Source organism: Pipistrellus kuhlii, unplaced genomic scaffold (genome assembly GCF_014108245.1).
Source record: "Pipistrellus kuhlii isolate mPipKuh1 unplaced genomic scaffold, mPipKuh1.p scaffold_m20_p_5, whole genome shotgun sequence".
In the NCBI taxonomy this organism is placed as follows: domain Eukaryota; kingdom Metazoa; phylum Chordata; class Mammalia; order Chiroptera; family Vespertilionidae; genus Pipistrellus; species Pipistrellus kuhlii.
The window spans coordinates 75,284,340-75,300,569 of NW_023425551.1; the positions used below are offsets into that span (position 1 = coordinate 75,284,340).

General features: G+C 51.1%; 1 long non-coding RNA gene across 1 annotated transcript; it reads left to right on the forward strand.

The window, feature by feature from the left end:
• Positions 1 to 1,886: 1,886 nt before the first annotated feature.
• Positions 1,887 to 15,995, forward strand: LOC123651327. The gene is made up of 3 exons (XR_006739951.1): positions 1,887 to 2,015; positions 14,836 to 14,841; positions 15,984 to 15,995. It is a non-coding gene; the product is annotated as an uncharacterized LOC123651327 (long non-coding RNA).
• The last annotated feature ends 235 nt before the right edge of the window (positions 15,996 to 16,230 follow it).

The window sequence follows — 16,230 nt, forward strand, 5'->3', positions numbered from 1 at the left end:
CAGTAAATAAATTCCAAATACAGGACATATTAAAGTACGGAAAAGACAAACGTAGTCAATAGCTTGAAATTATGCCTGTGTGTTTTGGGGGGCGGGGAAAAGGAAACACATGAAGAAAAGTTCCCCCAAAGTGGGCTCTGCGAGTTCCAGAGCGTGATTTGCATGGAGAATGGCAGGACCCAGGAAGCTGGAGTCTGTCTCTTTGTCTTTGCAACCACTGCGCGCGCTTGTTTATGTCCAAACCTACTGTTTGCACACAGGGATGTGTGGGACTACCGGAGCCAGCGCTCAGGACTCTGGGTGGTTACAGACTTGCTCTCGAAATGAAGTGTAGCGGGTTCTGTGTCTCCCTGGCTGACTGTATACACCAGAATTCTTCAAATAAACTGCCATGCAACTCACAATCTTTGTGAGAGGATAAGTAACAGAAATGCACTCATTTCAAACTGGTGTACATATTATTGGAACTTAACAGTAACCACAATGATTGCTTAGAACATAGTATCACAGTTTTTTGTTTTTTTGGGGGGGGCAGGGGGCCGGGCAGAGATATATATATATATATATATATATATATATATATATATATATATATATATATATATATATATATAAAATCACTGACACAGAATGTCTGGTTCATGCTGATAAGAAGGAAGCAGATGGACTTTTAGTCAGTTTTATTATTGTTTTAAAGTTCTCTGCAGACAATGAACCCTTTTGTTGCCTGCACCCAAGACAGACTGCTCCCCCCCCCCCCCGCCCCCTATTTCTTCACTGGGGTTTGTACATTCACAGCCCCAAAGTTCAGAAACCTTTGATCCAAACCTATCCCAATCCAGGCAAGAAAACAGAGGTAAACAGCAATGTGTTTTAATCATCTTAATCATCTTCAGAAACGTTGTTGTTGTTGTTGTTGTTGTTACTTAATAAATGTAAAGAGCTTAGCAAATCTCTAATGCAAGCATGTTGAACTCAAAGGCTAACCACGGGCCAAATAAACAAAGTCTAAGTGTATGTGGGCCACAAAAAGACAAAAGCGTCAGTTTTCATAGAAACTTAGGTTTATTTCTATAGAGACATGCTGAATACAAAGGGCTGAAATAAATGAGTCATCATTAACATAAATTAATAGAACATTTAAATGAAAATTAATATTTTTTTCTTGAGTATTAACTTACCAAACACTGAGTAACTGCACAAATTAATAAGTGTAATGCAAGTAAACCTATTTTTCTTGTTCTCTGAAAGCGAAATATTTCCTGTTGAGCACACCTAACAAGTCAGTCCAAGACTAACGACGTGGCAATCAGCTGCTAAAACATTCGCTGCTAGTATTAGTGGAGAGAAATGGTGCGCTTGTGTGTAAGGCATGTAAGGGAAATGAGCACAACATGATTATAGTAATCAGTCATTAGCAAACATTGTAGTTTGTTATTAATAAAGGCCTGTTGCATGAAAATTCATGCACTGGAGGGGGGTCCCTCAGCCCAGCCTGCCCACCTCACAGTCTGGGAGCCCTCAGGGGTGGGAGGCTACCCAGTGATCAGGGTAAGGAGACTCCCCATCACACCTCTGCTGCTGCCACTGCTGGCAGCACAAGCCTCGGCCAGCCCTAGTTACCTGAGCCTCCAGCCGCCCTGGGCGGCTGGGCAGCCACCATCTGAGGCTTGCCTGAACCTCAGGCTGGCCCTGGGCAGCTGAAGGGCTGAGGGGACTGGGTGCCGCCATCTTGTGGCTGTGGGTGCCATCATCTTTGAGGGTGGGGCAGCGAATTAGCATATTCCCTCCTTATTGGCTATGAGCGCTGCCATCTTTGTGATGGCGTGAGGGTCAATTAGCATATTCCCTTTTTATTAGATAGGATTATGTATAATAGAATATTATAAAAATTAAGAAATGAAACTTTTATTAAAACATTTCTTACATACCATTATATTGGCTGGGCTGCAAAAATATTCATTATGGACTGCATGCAGCCTGTGGGCCACGAGTTTAGCATGTTTGCTCTAATGGTGCCTATACCATGGTCTAGGTATTATGTCTAGTACTACGCATCCATTAGCTCATTTGATATTCACAACTATCTTGGGAGGTAGGTTTTATTTATTTATTTATTTATTTTAAAAATATTTTTTATTGATTTTTTTCACAGAGAGGAATTGAGAGGGATAGAGAGCTAGAAACATCGATGAGAGAGAAACATTGATCAACTGCCTCCTGCACACCTCCCCCTGGGGATGTGGCCACTACCAAATTATATGCCCTTGACTGGAATTGAACCTGGGACCTTTCCGTCCACAGGCCAATGCTCTAGCCACTGAGCCAAACTGGTTTTGGCAAAGGTAGGTTTTATTAAACCCATTTTATAGATGAGGAAAACTGAAGGGTTGCATATAGCTAGTTTACAGAGTTGGATTCAAACTCCAAAGCCCATGCTCTTAACCTCTAGTCTACACAATGGACATATAGAGTTTTCTGAGGGTTGAATGAAATGGTGCACGTAAGTGATTAACATGCAGTCAAGTGCATAATAAATATGATCTACACTAATAAAAGAGAAAGATGCAAATTGATTGTACCTCTGTGACACCCACCAGCCAATCAGGAGTGAGTATGCAAATTAACCCAACAAAGATGGCATGCTAATTTGCATACCCAGGCATGGAGTGAAGACTGAAGAGGCTTGTCTTCTCCACTGTGGCCAGAGCAAAGGTCTGGGTCCTGGGTGCTGGAAGACCTATTGCATGAATCTTCGTGCAACAGGCCTCTAGTAATAATAATAACAACAAAGGGTATAATCATTCTAAAATAATTATATTCTATAAAACTATGAAGTGCTTCCTATTCCTGGCACAAAGTCAGTAACTAAGAGGAATGACAACACAAGGCCTTATTTGATTATCTATAAAACTAGAGGTCAATGCACAAAATTTGTGCAAGAGTAGGCCTTCCTTCCCCCGGCTGCCAGCACCAGCTTCCCTCTGACACTTGGGACCCGGGCTTCCCTCACAGCCCCTGCTTCATAAGAAGGGTGTCCGGAAGGAAGGCCAGAAGGACGTCCAGTCGAATTAGCATATTACACGTTTATTATTACAGACCAGTAGAACTGACAATGTTGCAGACATTCAGAGGATAGGGGGTCATTTTAAATGTCCACAGGGTCAGAGAACACTTTCTTCATTTAGGCTCTCGAGCGGGCTGCCCTTAGGAACAAAGCTTCCCTGTCCTCTCCTCACACAGGTAAAACGTGCTTGGTCTCACCTGCTGACGGACCAGGGCGGAGCTCCTAGTGCAGGAGGACCCCAGGCCTGAGTCCTTCCTCTCTCTGAAGACCTAGCCTCCTGACTGCTCCAGGGCCACCTGCCCCCTGGCAGAGTCCAGCCTCTGCTTAACCCTTACCTCCTCCTGCCCTGCACTGTACTTGTTTATAGACACCAAAGAAACCCTCCCCCACCCCCCACCCCTTTCCTGTCCCCCTACACAGACAGTAAGGGCTTTATTTCTATTTATTTTATTTATCAAATGCTTATTGAGTGCTTACTATACAGTATATCGGGCATGTTATAAACACTTTGAGCATTAGCTCACTTAATCCTCATTATAAACCTGTGAGATAGTGACTATTCTTGTTTTCATTTGACAGATGGGGAAGCTGAGGCACAGGTGTTCTCTTGGTTAGGAAATGGCACTGAGAGTCGAACCCAGGCAGTCTGGCTGCAAACTCCATGGGCGGAACCACCAACCTAAGCTCTGAGAGCAGGAGGGCTCTGTAACCATCTGCGCAGCCCCCACAAGCTGGGGCCTAGTGTCCCTCTCCTACAGTCTCTGGTCACGTGGACATGTTTCTGTACTGAATTGAACTGGGCTGGTTTGCCAGACACCTGGCTCCTGACACCATGAAGGCCCAATTGGGACCAGTGGTTCCAGCCAGGACCCTTTGTCTCTCTCCTCCTTGGGGACATGTGGCAACTTCTGGAGGCATTTTTGGTTCTCACTACTGGGAAGAGGTGTGTGTGTGTGTGTGTGTGTGTGTGATACTAACATCTGGTGGTAGAGGCCAGGGATGCTGCAATAATGCATAGAACTGCCTGCAGCAAACCTGTCCGCCCAAATGTGAGAATCCTCCCCCAGAAGCCCTGGACGGCCACTTCCCTTTGCCAAGATGGTGAGAAACAGCAGGAGGCTGGGAAGGCTGACAGTCCCGTCCCCCCCCTCCAATGGCCCTGCCTCCATAGCCCCACACACCCACAGTCAGCTGCCTCCTGAATGGATTACAAACTCCCAAATGTCCTGGGCGGCAGGGCCTGCCCATCTGTTGGATGAGAAAGCGGGTCAGGGTTTCGGGGAAGCCAGTTCCAGCGTCTCCAGCTGGTTCTGCGCTTGCCAGATACATGACAGACGCCCGTGGAGGGTTCGCGACCTGGCGCCCTGAGTCTGGATCCCAAAGTAGGATGTAATAATTCCTACTTCACAGGCCTCGGTGAGGGTCAGCCAGGATAATGGCACGAAGCTAATTGCTCTTGTAACTATTGGGGGGGAATGAGAATTACGCAGGCCTAAGCCTGCCTTTTCCCACTTCCTCCAGGAAGAGAGGCAGGTTGTGTTGGTGGGGTAGGGGAACAGATTTGCTCAGCCCAACTCCAGCCTCCCTCTCTGGGAAGGGGCGGGGGATGGGGAGTCCCTCGGAGTCCCAGGCCTGCAGGTCTCGGGGCGCAATAGGCAGAAGAACGAGGGGTCACGGAGGCGCCCTGGGGCGAGATGCCGGCCCAGCTGCCTGCAGCCCGGGCCGTGTCCCGTCGGGCCGGGAGCCACCTCCCCAGACAGTAACAATTATCACAATCAAACAGTTGACACCAATTACGCACCGGGCGGAGAGGCGGCGGCGGCGGCTGTGCGGACGCCTCGGCTTTGCATATCTTAATGCCGACTGACAGATGCCTAGCCGCGGGGGCGCCGGCCCCGCCAGCTTTCCGCTGAGCTGTGGCACCGATTTTCAGAGCAAAATGACTGCCAGCGCCCACCCGCTCGTAGGCTGAAACGGCGTCCCCGGGGACGGCTGGCCCCGCCGGCACGGAGGCCCAGGGCGCGTGGCGGGACCCGAGCAAAGCGTCCCCTCGGTCCCCGCTGCCCAGCTCAGGGATTCCCCCCCCCCCCCCCCTCGCATGCCCCGGGGGATGGCGCAGGCCCCGCTGTCTGTGCTGCACGTGCCGGGCTCCCTCCGGGCCCACAAAGCACCTGCAGGACTGTGGCGGGGAAGGAGAAACAGCCCCGATTCCAGGCTCGTCCTCCAGCCTGGCCTGCTGAGAGTCAGGGCTTCCGTGAGGGGGGGAAAAAAAGGTTGGGGAGCAGTTAGCCTGGCCATTGGCGCCCTGTGGCCTCTTGGTCCCGGGGGAGGAGGCGGGTCACCTGAGGCCTCCCCCCGCCCCCCCCCAACCGTTCCCTGCAGACGGCCAGCCCAATTTGCATCTCTTAGATGCACCTGCATCCTATTTTCCACTCTTGGGGGGGGGGGGGGGAGAAAGAAGCCCCTTTGGAAAACTGACCATTCCTCTCACCCCACTGTCCAGCTGGGAACGCACACTCAGCAGGGCAGGGGTCCCAGAGGAGGGGCAGGGGGAGTGGCGCTGGGACTGGGACCGGAGGCTCTGGCCCCCTCCCTCCTCCCAATGACGGACTCTAATGTGGCAGTTGTGGGCCCTGCCCCGGGGCTGCCAATGCTCCGGCCCAGCCATGAGGATGGTGCAGTGCCCAGGGCACGGTCCTACTTGGCAGACGCGGCCCGGGGACCCCGGAAAAGTCCCAGCCGCGCTTCTGGCCTGGGCGCCTCGGCAGGAAGCACCATCTGCGCGGGGAAGCCGCGCCCGCCTGCCTTCTCCTGGCCCCGCTATCCTGAGTCCCTGGCTTAGGTGGGGGCGCCCCGGAACCCGGAGTCCGGGCTCCTCCTTTAGGACACTGCGGCCATGAGGCTTCGCCTTGAGGTCACAGGAGCCGGCCCGCCCTCTGCCCCGGCCTGGGAAGCGCGTTAGTCACCCCCGCCACGCGCGGCGCCGGCCCGGGCGGCCAGGCAGACGCAGGGGAGGGGTGCCAAGCGGAAGCGGGAGAGTTCCCGCCCTGCGCCAGGGCGGAGAGGTGGTCCGGCCCTCTGCTGGGCCGCGGGACACCTCGGGGACCCCCCGCCGGCCTCCACGGGGCGCCGGGCCAAGCGCGCAGCCGGGAGGATGCGCTGTCCCTTCGCCGCGCCCCGCGCTCCCCGAGGCCCAGGCGACATTAACCCGTTAACCCGGCGGCGGGCAGCGGCCCCGGGCCCGGGCGGCGGGCGGAGGCTGTCATCGGCGGCGGGTGTCAGCAAGTGCACTGCGCGGGCCCTGAGAGGCCGGGCCGGCTTCCTGGGGATTAAGGATCAGACACAGGGAGCCCTGTTCTCTCCTTCTCCCCCCTTCCCTACCCCAGGAACAAGAAAAAGAAAAATCTGTTGGAAATGCACTTTTCCCCTTGCCACCCCCTCCTCCCCCCGCCCTCCTCTGCTTTCACCGACTTAAAAGAAAAATAAAATACATTCCAGGAACCAGGACGGCTGCACAGCAAACTCAAACCAGAAAATACTTAAAGATGTTTTAATGACTTAAACACAGGGGCCGGTTTGTGTCTAAAAGTTTCCACATTAAAAAAAAAAAAGCAAATTCAATATTAAATATCCGTCCGCTGCCTCCTGGGCCCCGCCGCGGGCCCTCCCCGCCCTCGGACCCGGACCCGCAGCCTTCTGGGCGGCTCCGCCCGCCTCTCCGCGCACCTCAGCCTTCAGCTGCGGGCGATTAGCACCCAGTGTGAACAGAGACCAGGCCCTCCATAAAGTTTATATTCACATTCCAAAAAAGCGAAAAAAACAAGGAAAAGGGAGAAAAACAACACCCTAGGTGCAGGCCCAGAGGCTCCTGCAGGCAGAGCCGCCCCTCCCCCCAGCGCAGGGCGGGAGGAACTGTTAACTAGCAGCTGACAGATTTTTACAGCGCGAATTAGACCCTCATTTGGCCCAGGATTAGCCCAGATCGTCCATCTCATTACTGCTCTGCCTTGCTGGAGCCCCCTTTCTTGGAGTTGGGGAGTTGGGGGGATGCCTCTGGGGTCCTGGCCAGAGTCCCCTCTCTGAGCCAGGGTGGAAGGGGGCAACGAGACAGGGTGGGTACCTGTTGCTGGTGAGACTGGGGTCCTGGATGGGGTTAGGGGTGACCAGCAGGAAGGTCCCCCTGAATCTCTGGAGGCGCTGGCTAGATAGAGTGGACTGGACACTCGCCTCAGTGACAGGGGCAGTGGTGTGGTGGGAAGGCAGGTGCTGGCTTAGAGGCTGGTCCTTATTGTCCCAGGGGATCCCACACTGGGAACCACAGTAATGGGTGTAATATTTCCTGAGCACTTCCTGTATGTCAAGCTCTAGTGGGTGTCCTTTTTCGTATTTCATCCCCACAGCAAAGGCACTGTGTGGCCACTGTTATTATCACCCCCATTTGTAGGTGAGGATGCTGAGGCTTGGGGTAGGAAGTTTACCCAAGGACACAGCCAGCGGGCGGGAGAGCCAGGTTCAGACCTGGGAACGAGCTGCTCTAGAGCTCCGAGCCTCCCACCCAAAGGCCTCTCATGCCCTAATCACGGCGGGGCAGGCGGGAGGGACGACTGAGACACCAACGTCCTGCCTGCATGGTCCCCATCCCACCCCCTGGCCGACCATCTCCTGTCACCAATTGTGAGGTCAAGACCAGCTGTCACCCTCTCATTCTGGCCCCACCCCTGGATCCAGGACCCCAGGGGAGGGACTGGCTTCTCTCCTGCTCTCCCTTGACCCATCATTTCCCCCAAGGCAGCCAGTTTTGTGCCAAGAGGACTGGGGAGAGAGGAACATCCAGGTCACTAAACTGGGGAAGAGCTGAGCCCCTGGCAGCTGCCCAGATGGTTAGCCTCTGGGGGCTGGGCTCTGCAGAGGAGTCGCCAGCTGCTGTGCCCGCTTCTTCGCGCGGAGGCTGAAGGTGGGCACCGGGTGTGGGTGTGGGTGTGGGACGTAGCTGTCGGTATCTGGACGCCCAGGGCCAGGGGAGGCCTTGGCCTTGGCCTCCTCAGCACCGGGTGCATCCCGCCTCATGGACACGGCCTGGATGCAAGGCGGGCCCAGAGCAGGACGATGTCTGGGAGTTCTGGAGCTGCTCAAAGTCCTTTCTTTTTCTAACGTGGAAATCTGAGGACATTGAGAAGCCTATGTAATACGTAGACTTTAAGTGCCCTTTCCAAAGCTAAATCACGTTGTCAGTTTAGGAATGTAGAAATGGTTTATGTATGACTTGTTTTGCTCATAAAATCTTCATTTGGGTGTATTTAGAAATGTGAGGCCAGGGAAAGGGAAGTTGAAATTGGAGGGAAAACCTCCAACCAGCACCCCCCCTGCTCCCTCCAACACCCCCCCCCCCCCAACCCCGACTTAGGGCGAGAAGACAAAAGCGTTTGTCTCCTTATGTGGTTAGGACTTATCCCTGTCCTGGAGGCCGGTGTCGGAGGGAGCCACCTGAGGAGCAGGCTGGGAGGAGGAGAAAGCGGAAAGGCCAGCAGCAGAGCAGAGAGGCTGGAGCTGAGTTTCCCTGGAGATTTTGAAGGAGGAGGAGCCTGGCTTTGTGCAAAGAGCAGGCCGTTTTCCATGGCAGCACCCTGACCCCAGGACAGAATGAGGTTTCAGCGTCTCCCTATTACATTAGCCCACTCTCCAACTCTAGTCTTTCTTTGGTCGCCCCTCCCCCTCATTCCCCCTTCTCCTTTTTCTCTCCCCCCCCCCCCCTTTCTCCTCTTCCTCCTTCTCTGTCTTTTTGCCACTTACTGATTTCTAGTCTTTCTCTCCCCCTCCCCCCCAACCTCCTGGAGCAGCCAGTCTCCCTGAAGTTCTCCAGGAGCTTCCAAACTTGGTTCATTTCAGCCAACACTTAGAGAATCTTCCAGAATGCAGGTGGGAGTCAGACCCGTGAGTGCCAGATGCCGGCCACATCAGAAGAGGATGACTGCTATGCATTGAGTACTTTCTGTGTGCCGGGCACTGTATTCAGTGATGCCTGTGTTATAGTAACAGTTAATCTTCATAGCAATCCCAAGAGGCCAGTCCTGTTAAACCCATCTTACAGATAGGAAAACTTGTTTAAGTCCTCTGCCCAAGATCAATTGGGATTGGACCCCAGGAAGTCTGGGCCTCAGGTCTGTATCCTTAACCATTCCAGGATCCCAAGGCCAGAGGTGTACCCAGGATGTTTGCACTGGGGGTGGGGGGTGAGGGGCATTGTCCCTAGCCTTGGGCATCTGAAAAGACCTCCTTGAGGAGCTGACCCCTGAGTGGCTGCAGAGGCAAAATAAACAAAAAGAACATTCCAGGCTGAAGGGATGGCAAAGAGAGACATCACAGCATAAACCCCACCGCTGCATGCCAAGAGATAAAAGTTCTCTGGAATTTCTAGAATGTAAATAGAGTGTGAGGCCAGAGGAGGCAGGAGGGGAGGCAGGAGAGAGAGGTCGGAGGAGGGCCAGACCACAGCTAGCCCGTTCCACGCTTGGAGTTAATAGTAGGTGAGGAAGACTCACTAAAGGGTTTATGCCAGGGAATGATACAAGAAATTGTGCATTCTTTTTTTTTAAGTTATTGGCTTGAGAGAGAGGGAGAGGGGGACAGATATGTTGTTCCACTTACTTATGCTTATGCATGCATTGGTTGCTTTTGTATGTGCCCTGACCAGGGATCAAACCCGCAAACCATTGTGTATCAGGATGACACACTGACCAACTGAGCTACTGGCCAGGGTGAGAAATGGTGCATTCTTTTTTTTAATATATTTTATTGATTTTTTTTACAGAGAGGAAGAGAGAGGGACAGAGAGTTAGAAACATCAGTGAGAGAGAATCATTGATCAGATGCCTCTTACACAACCCCTACTGAAGCTGTGCCCGCAACCAAGGTACATGCCCTTGACCAGAATCGAACCTGGGACCTTTCAGTCCACAGGCTGATGCTCTATCCACTGAGCCACACCTGTGTGGGTGAGAAATGGTACATTCTTGATAGACTTCTCTGGGAGAGGGGAACGCAGTGGAGAAACGAATGGACAGGGGTGGGAACAAGGAGTTGAAGAGGAAACCCGAGCTTGCTTGACACTGGGGATAGAGAAAGGATTTGAAGTGGAGGCAAAAAGAGATCTCTGGATTTTATTTTTACTTCAGATATCTACCTATAGTCTGTTTTATCCCATTAAAGGCTTTCAGCCAGATCTCTGACTTGCTAAACTCTTCCCAGGATGTTTCCTTATTTTCTACCTAGGGAACTCACCACTGGGAAAGGTGGTCCCTTCACATCACTCAGTTTCTTCTCTGCAAACTGGCTCACTTATTACTGCTGGGTGACCTTGCAAGCTGCTTTGCTGGGGGCAGTTTTAATTCCACCTGTGACATAATTTTATTTATTATTATTTTTTAATCCTCACCCGAAGAGGGAGGATATTTTTTCCCATTGATTTTTAGAGAGTGTGTGAGGGAGGAGGGAGGAGCAGAGAGGGGGTGTAGAGAAACAAACAAACATTGATGTGACAGAGACACATGGATTGGTTGCCTCCCACATGTACCCCGACCAAGGGCAGGATCGAACCTGCAACCCAGGTACATGCCCTTGGCTGGAAATCAAACCAGAGATCTGCCGGTGTGCAGGCCGATGCTCTGACCACGGCCAGGGCCTATCAGTTACATAATTTTTAATAGCACTCCCTGTCACTCTGCGAAGTGTCCTGGTTTGAATATGAATTATGTGGTCATCCTCATTAAAGAACATATTTGAAAAAAAAACAAAAACCACCAATTGCAATAAGCCTTAAATTGTGATGGCACCATGTTATATGAAGAGTAAAATGATCTTACTTGCTCCCAATGAAAAACTGCTCCTTCTTCTCTCTCTCTCTCTCTCTCTCTCTCTCTCTCTCTCTCTCTCTCTCTCTCTCTCCTTTTAGTTTAATATGCAAAGAAAAGGAGGTTCAAGAAAATTAAAAGACTTGCTGAAGGCAAACATGTAGAAGTAGGGATTGGACTTGATTCTTCCAACGTCTGGTCCAGTAGCCTTCTGCTACCCCAAAGTCTCCCTCACTGTGTAGCCAGAGACTAAAGATGGCTACATCCTCCCACAGAAAGGTGAGTCTAATCTCTTCCATTGAATCTGGTTGGCAGAAGCGATTTGCATAACCAATAGTGTGAGAGAGGTGACATTCTGGGACTTGTGAGGCTAGGGAATAGGCAGCCTTGTGTAGCTTCTGATTAGATCTTTTGGGACGCCCCTCTGAAGGAAGCCACCCATCCTTGTAAGAAGCCTGATTATCCTGAGATTTCCAGGCTGTGAGGGAGTCCAAGCTGCCCCCATGGTGAGGAGAAAGAGATGGGTGGATCTCTGGCTAACAGTGGTGGTATGAGAAACCTGCTCTCATTAAAAAAACAAAAACAAAAAACAAAACAAAACAAAAAAAACTACCCTGGTTTATAGTGATTGTTGATTTCTGGTTGTAACTACTCTCGCCAGGGCTAATGTCAAGCTACGAATGGCATAATAAATGGCTTGCAAAACTTTTCTGAATATTTAACAAATGGCTGTTGCAGCCAGCTTCAGCACACCTTTGGGGCCAGCCTCCAGCTGTCCAGCCTTCAGCCATAAGGCTCCTCCCAGCTGGGACTCCAGATAGTTTGAAGCAGAGAGGAGCTGTCCTGTGAGGCTCATGCAAACTCTAGGTTAATGAGCAAAATAAAGGATTGAGTTGTTTTAAATCCGAGAGTCTTAGGGTGGCTTGTTACATAGTAGTAGACCACCAGAACATGTGGGAAGACAGATATGCATGTCCTTGAAGAAATAGAAGTATTCTTGAAAATTCAGAGACCCACTTCTCTCCCTGTCTTCTTCGCTGTTATTAAACTGGTAAAATATTTCACGTAAAATCTACAGCTTGTGGTGAAGTTGGAGCTTGAAGTGGCTCACTCTTTGCCGTAGGCCCTAGACACATAGTTGGTGCCCTGGTTTATAGGGTTGAGACATGGAGACTGGGGGCTGGGGGAGGGAGATGGTAAGAGATGGCTGAGACTGGGATGGGTTAAGGTTGAGGTGACATCTGAGTTAAGGGGTCCAGCAGGCAGTGTAAGTTAGGTGGAGCTGGGTGATAATTTATAATTCAGCTCAACACCTCATTTCTAATAATTAACTTCTGATAATTCCAGTGTTGGGTTAGAACAAATTACAAAGCCAGCAGAGCTTGTCTTCAGCTCATGTAGCACACTTTCCCTCTCTTTTCCTCACCGTTGGTGCCCACTGGTGGTCTTTTGCTCCCTGGCTGTGTGGATTTATGTCTTATGTCTCACGGTGGAGTGGGGACTTTGTTTCTTAAAGTATTTCTCATCTATTGCTATGCTACGAATCACTCCCAAACTTAGCAGTCTAAAACAATAAATAGTTACTACATCACAATCTGTGTGGGTCAGGGATTTGAGTGACTGACTCAGTGGTTCATTGTGGTGGAAGGTCTCATGAGCTCTCAGTCACGCTGTCGGCCAGGGCTACAGTCATCTGAAGGCTTGCCCCGGGCTGGAGGGCCCACTCCAGGATGGCTCCTCACAAGGCCGTTGGCAGGGGTCTCCGTTCTTACCACGTGGCCTCTCCATAGGGTTGCTCATTGTCCTCATGACATGACAGCTGGCTTCCTCCAGAGAGAGTGAGGGAAGAGAGAGAGAGAGAGAGAGAGAGAGAGAGAGAGAGAGAGAGAGAGAGAGAAGAGAAGGAGGAGGAAGAAAAGGAAGAGGAGGCTATGATGCCTTTTGTGACTTAGTCTCAGAAGTCCCATGCTATCACACCCAACATTTTCTATTTGTTAGAAACAATAACTAAGCCCAACCTACACACAAGGGGAAGGGAGTTAGGTTCAACTTTTGAAGGGAGGGGTGTAAATGTGTGGACATTGTTTAACCAGCCATTCCCCCTGCCCCCCCCCCACCCCACCCCCGAAGGAATTGCAGACAGTAGATCAGTTGTGCTCTGGGGGTGGGAGGGGGTGGGCGGGAGGCCTGTTTCCTGAATTCATGCCTGTCTACTTAGTGCATGTGCAAGAGGGTCCTGTTTGTGCAGACGATCAGATGGCAGAATGTTACAGCGGACGGGCACCTTGGAGAACTCTTCGGAGGCCTCGTTTGTCCAGCAGATCTTATTTTGATGGAGAAATCTGGATTGCCAAACATTTGAATGCCTTTAGTTGGACATGTACCTCCCAATTGGCCACCACCACTCATTTGGGTGGCCGGCTGACCCCTGGGGTTTCCCGAGTCCTCAAACCCCTGATTGTACCCACCCCTCTCTTTTCAGGCAGGGAAACTGAGGTCCAGAGAGAAGTTGACTTTCCCAAGGTCAAAGGTTGAGTGAGTGACAGAATGAGGTCCTGGCTCCAGGTTCCTTGACTTGGAGCTCAAAGCTCCTGCCTCTCCCTCCTTGCCTTCCGATGTTCCTTCAGAAGTGGCCCCCAGGCTTCCCTTGTCCTGCAGAGCGGCCCCTCCGCCCTCACTCACCATTGCCGCCCCTGCACGCCCACCCCTCGTCAGATAGGAGGGGGGAAAGGGATTTCTTCTGTCCACATAGAAAGATGTGGAGATGGGAGAAGGTGTAAGCTTCATAGCCCCGGAGAAAGAGAGAATCGGAGAGAACGGCGGGAAAACCTGGGGGAGCAGCGTGGAGTGAGGGAGACCGGGGAGGGTATGTCTGTAGGTGAACGATGGAAGCCATTGCTAAATTGAAATTAGAAAGAGGAAGGCTCTGCCTGACGAATGTGGAGGGGGGTGTGCTAATCTTGTCCTTTGATAAATGGGTGACATTCTAGCAAAATGAGACGCTCTGCCCCAGTGGCTGCAGGGGGACATCGGGTGGGAGGCGGTGGGGAGGGCCTTCGGAGCCCCAGCAACGAGGCTAAGATGCAGAACTGCGAGACACTGGCACATTAGCAATGAAATTGCAGTCACGTTGGTAGCTCTAGATTAAATAACCTGCAGCAGATACAATGGGCAGAGGTGCCTGTCTCAGCCGGGATTACTCACCTAAGCCCCAGCCTTTCCTGAGACCTGCCTCTCCACCCCTACCCCCATGCCTTCCCTGCGTTCTCTCACCAATTCCCAGCCCTCCTCTCTCCCCCTGGACTCCCATTCTCGTTGGTTCTGACCTGTACTTCTACGGCTCTTAGCAACTGCAGCTTTTCCCACCTCTGCCTGGGCAATGCTTGCCAGGCTGCCTGGGAGCCTTCCTCCATCTCCAGGCAGTGGCCTGGAGTAAAGGTGCAGCCTGACTTTTGTACATTGCAGGGAGGGCCAGTCTCCCTGGGTCTCCCCACAGAGCGGTGCATACTTGGAATCTTGTCTCCCGGAAACTAGCTGTTCAGCAATTCCCAGCTCTTCAAGACACATTTTCTTCCATTGCTTAAATTCCTAGATGATTATACCTATGGAGGTCTCAGGGCTAGGGACGGGCCTGCACAAGCTTAAGACAAGCTCCATTCCTCCCAGCTACAATCCCCTCATCTCTGCCCTCAAGTCTTCCAACGCTGAGTGAAAAGCCAGGCATGTTTGGTGGAAAGGGGGGACAGTTCAAGGACATTGGGCGAAGCTCTTGAAACCTAATCCAAAGGATACAGTTGCAGTTTATCCAATTTTGTCCTTCCTTTGGGGAAACATTGAGTTTTTAATACATCTCTGGGCAAAGGCTTAGGCATTGAGGATTTAAAGAGAAGGGGATGCGGCTCTGTTCCTCAGATTGCCGAGTTTGGTGTTGGAGACTGATGATAATAATTAGTAAGGCTTATTAGAGCTGTTAGAGAGCACTTCCTGTGTATCACAATATGTTCATACATGTAACATATATGCTCTAATATATATGTATATAAATTACATATAATTTAATTCTCACAACCCTATGGAAACCACTATTATTATCTCCCATTAAATAGGGAGGCCCTAGCCAGTTTGGCTCAGTGGGTAGAGCGTCGGCCTGCGGACTGAAGGGTCCTGGATTTGGTTTCGGTTAAGAGCATATGCCCAAGTTGTGGGCTCAATTCCTAGGAGGAGATAGCCAATCAATGATTCTCTGTCATCATTGGTGCTTCTCTCTCTCTCTCCCTTTCCCTTCCTCTCAGAAATCAATAAAAATATATTTTAAAAGCTAAATAGATAGTGAGAAAATAAGGCATGGAGAGGGTTAGTAATTTGTTCGAGATCACACAGCTAGTAAGGAGTAGACCTGGGATTTGAACCTAGTTTGACTGGCTCTAGCTCCCAAACCTATGCTCTTAAAAACTAAGATTTAATTCAATGTAGTTTTCATGGTGAGGAGATAGGGAGCATGGCTAGTAATAGACCTGAAGGAGATGTTAAAGGTAAACCAGACCAACATTTCCGCTGAGAAATGGAAGCTCTGAGAAGCTGAGTGACGTTCCCTGTGTTAGAATTACTAAGTGGGTATTGAACTCACACCACCCATCCTTTCCCTTCCTCCATCTCTGCCAGGAATCTGGGAAGGTTCCCTAATCTGAGTGAGATGCACCCAGCAGGTGAAGGGTATTCCAGGAAGAGAGCCCCAAGTTCCTGGAAAGGGCCAGTAGAGGGTGTGGCTGGAGCATGGGCAGTGTGGGGGCAGGGAAGGGTCAGGATGGAAAAGGGGATGGGACAGAATGGAAAGGGCCCGAGATCTTTAGCTAAGAAGACAAAAGGAAGTCATGAAGGGTGCTGTGTGATGCAATGTTACCTCGTAGATGCTATCAGGCCATTGTGTGGTGGTGGTGAGGGCGGGGGGCATGGCAGAGGGAGTCTCACGGAAAGCCTTGGTGTCCACAGCACATTTATGAAGAAGAGTGTGTCACAAGGACAAAAAGGGGGGAATAGAAACTCCTCCTAGGGAAGATCCCTCATGTAAGTTTTCAGAACGAAAGTTAAAGAGAAGAAATTGTCAGAACAAGTTGCAAAACCTTAGACCCAGGGGGTTTTACTGATAAATAAGAATGAGTGAGAGCTTTTCACCTGGTATTTTGTATTCGTCTTCACAGAGAAGAACCTTTGGACTGAGAAATGGAGGTGAACGTTGGTAGAGAGCCAGCCCCAGGGAAGCAGGCCCACCCGGGAGCCTTGGAGTAGCCGGGGAGGATGGATTTCTGCAAACCACTG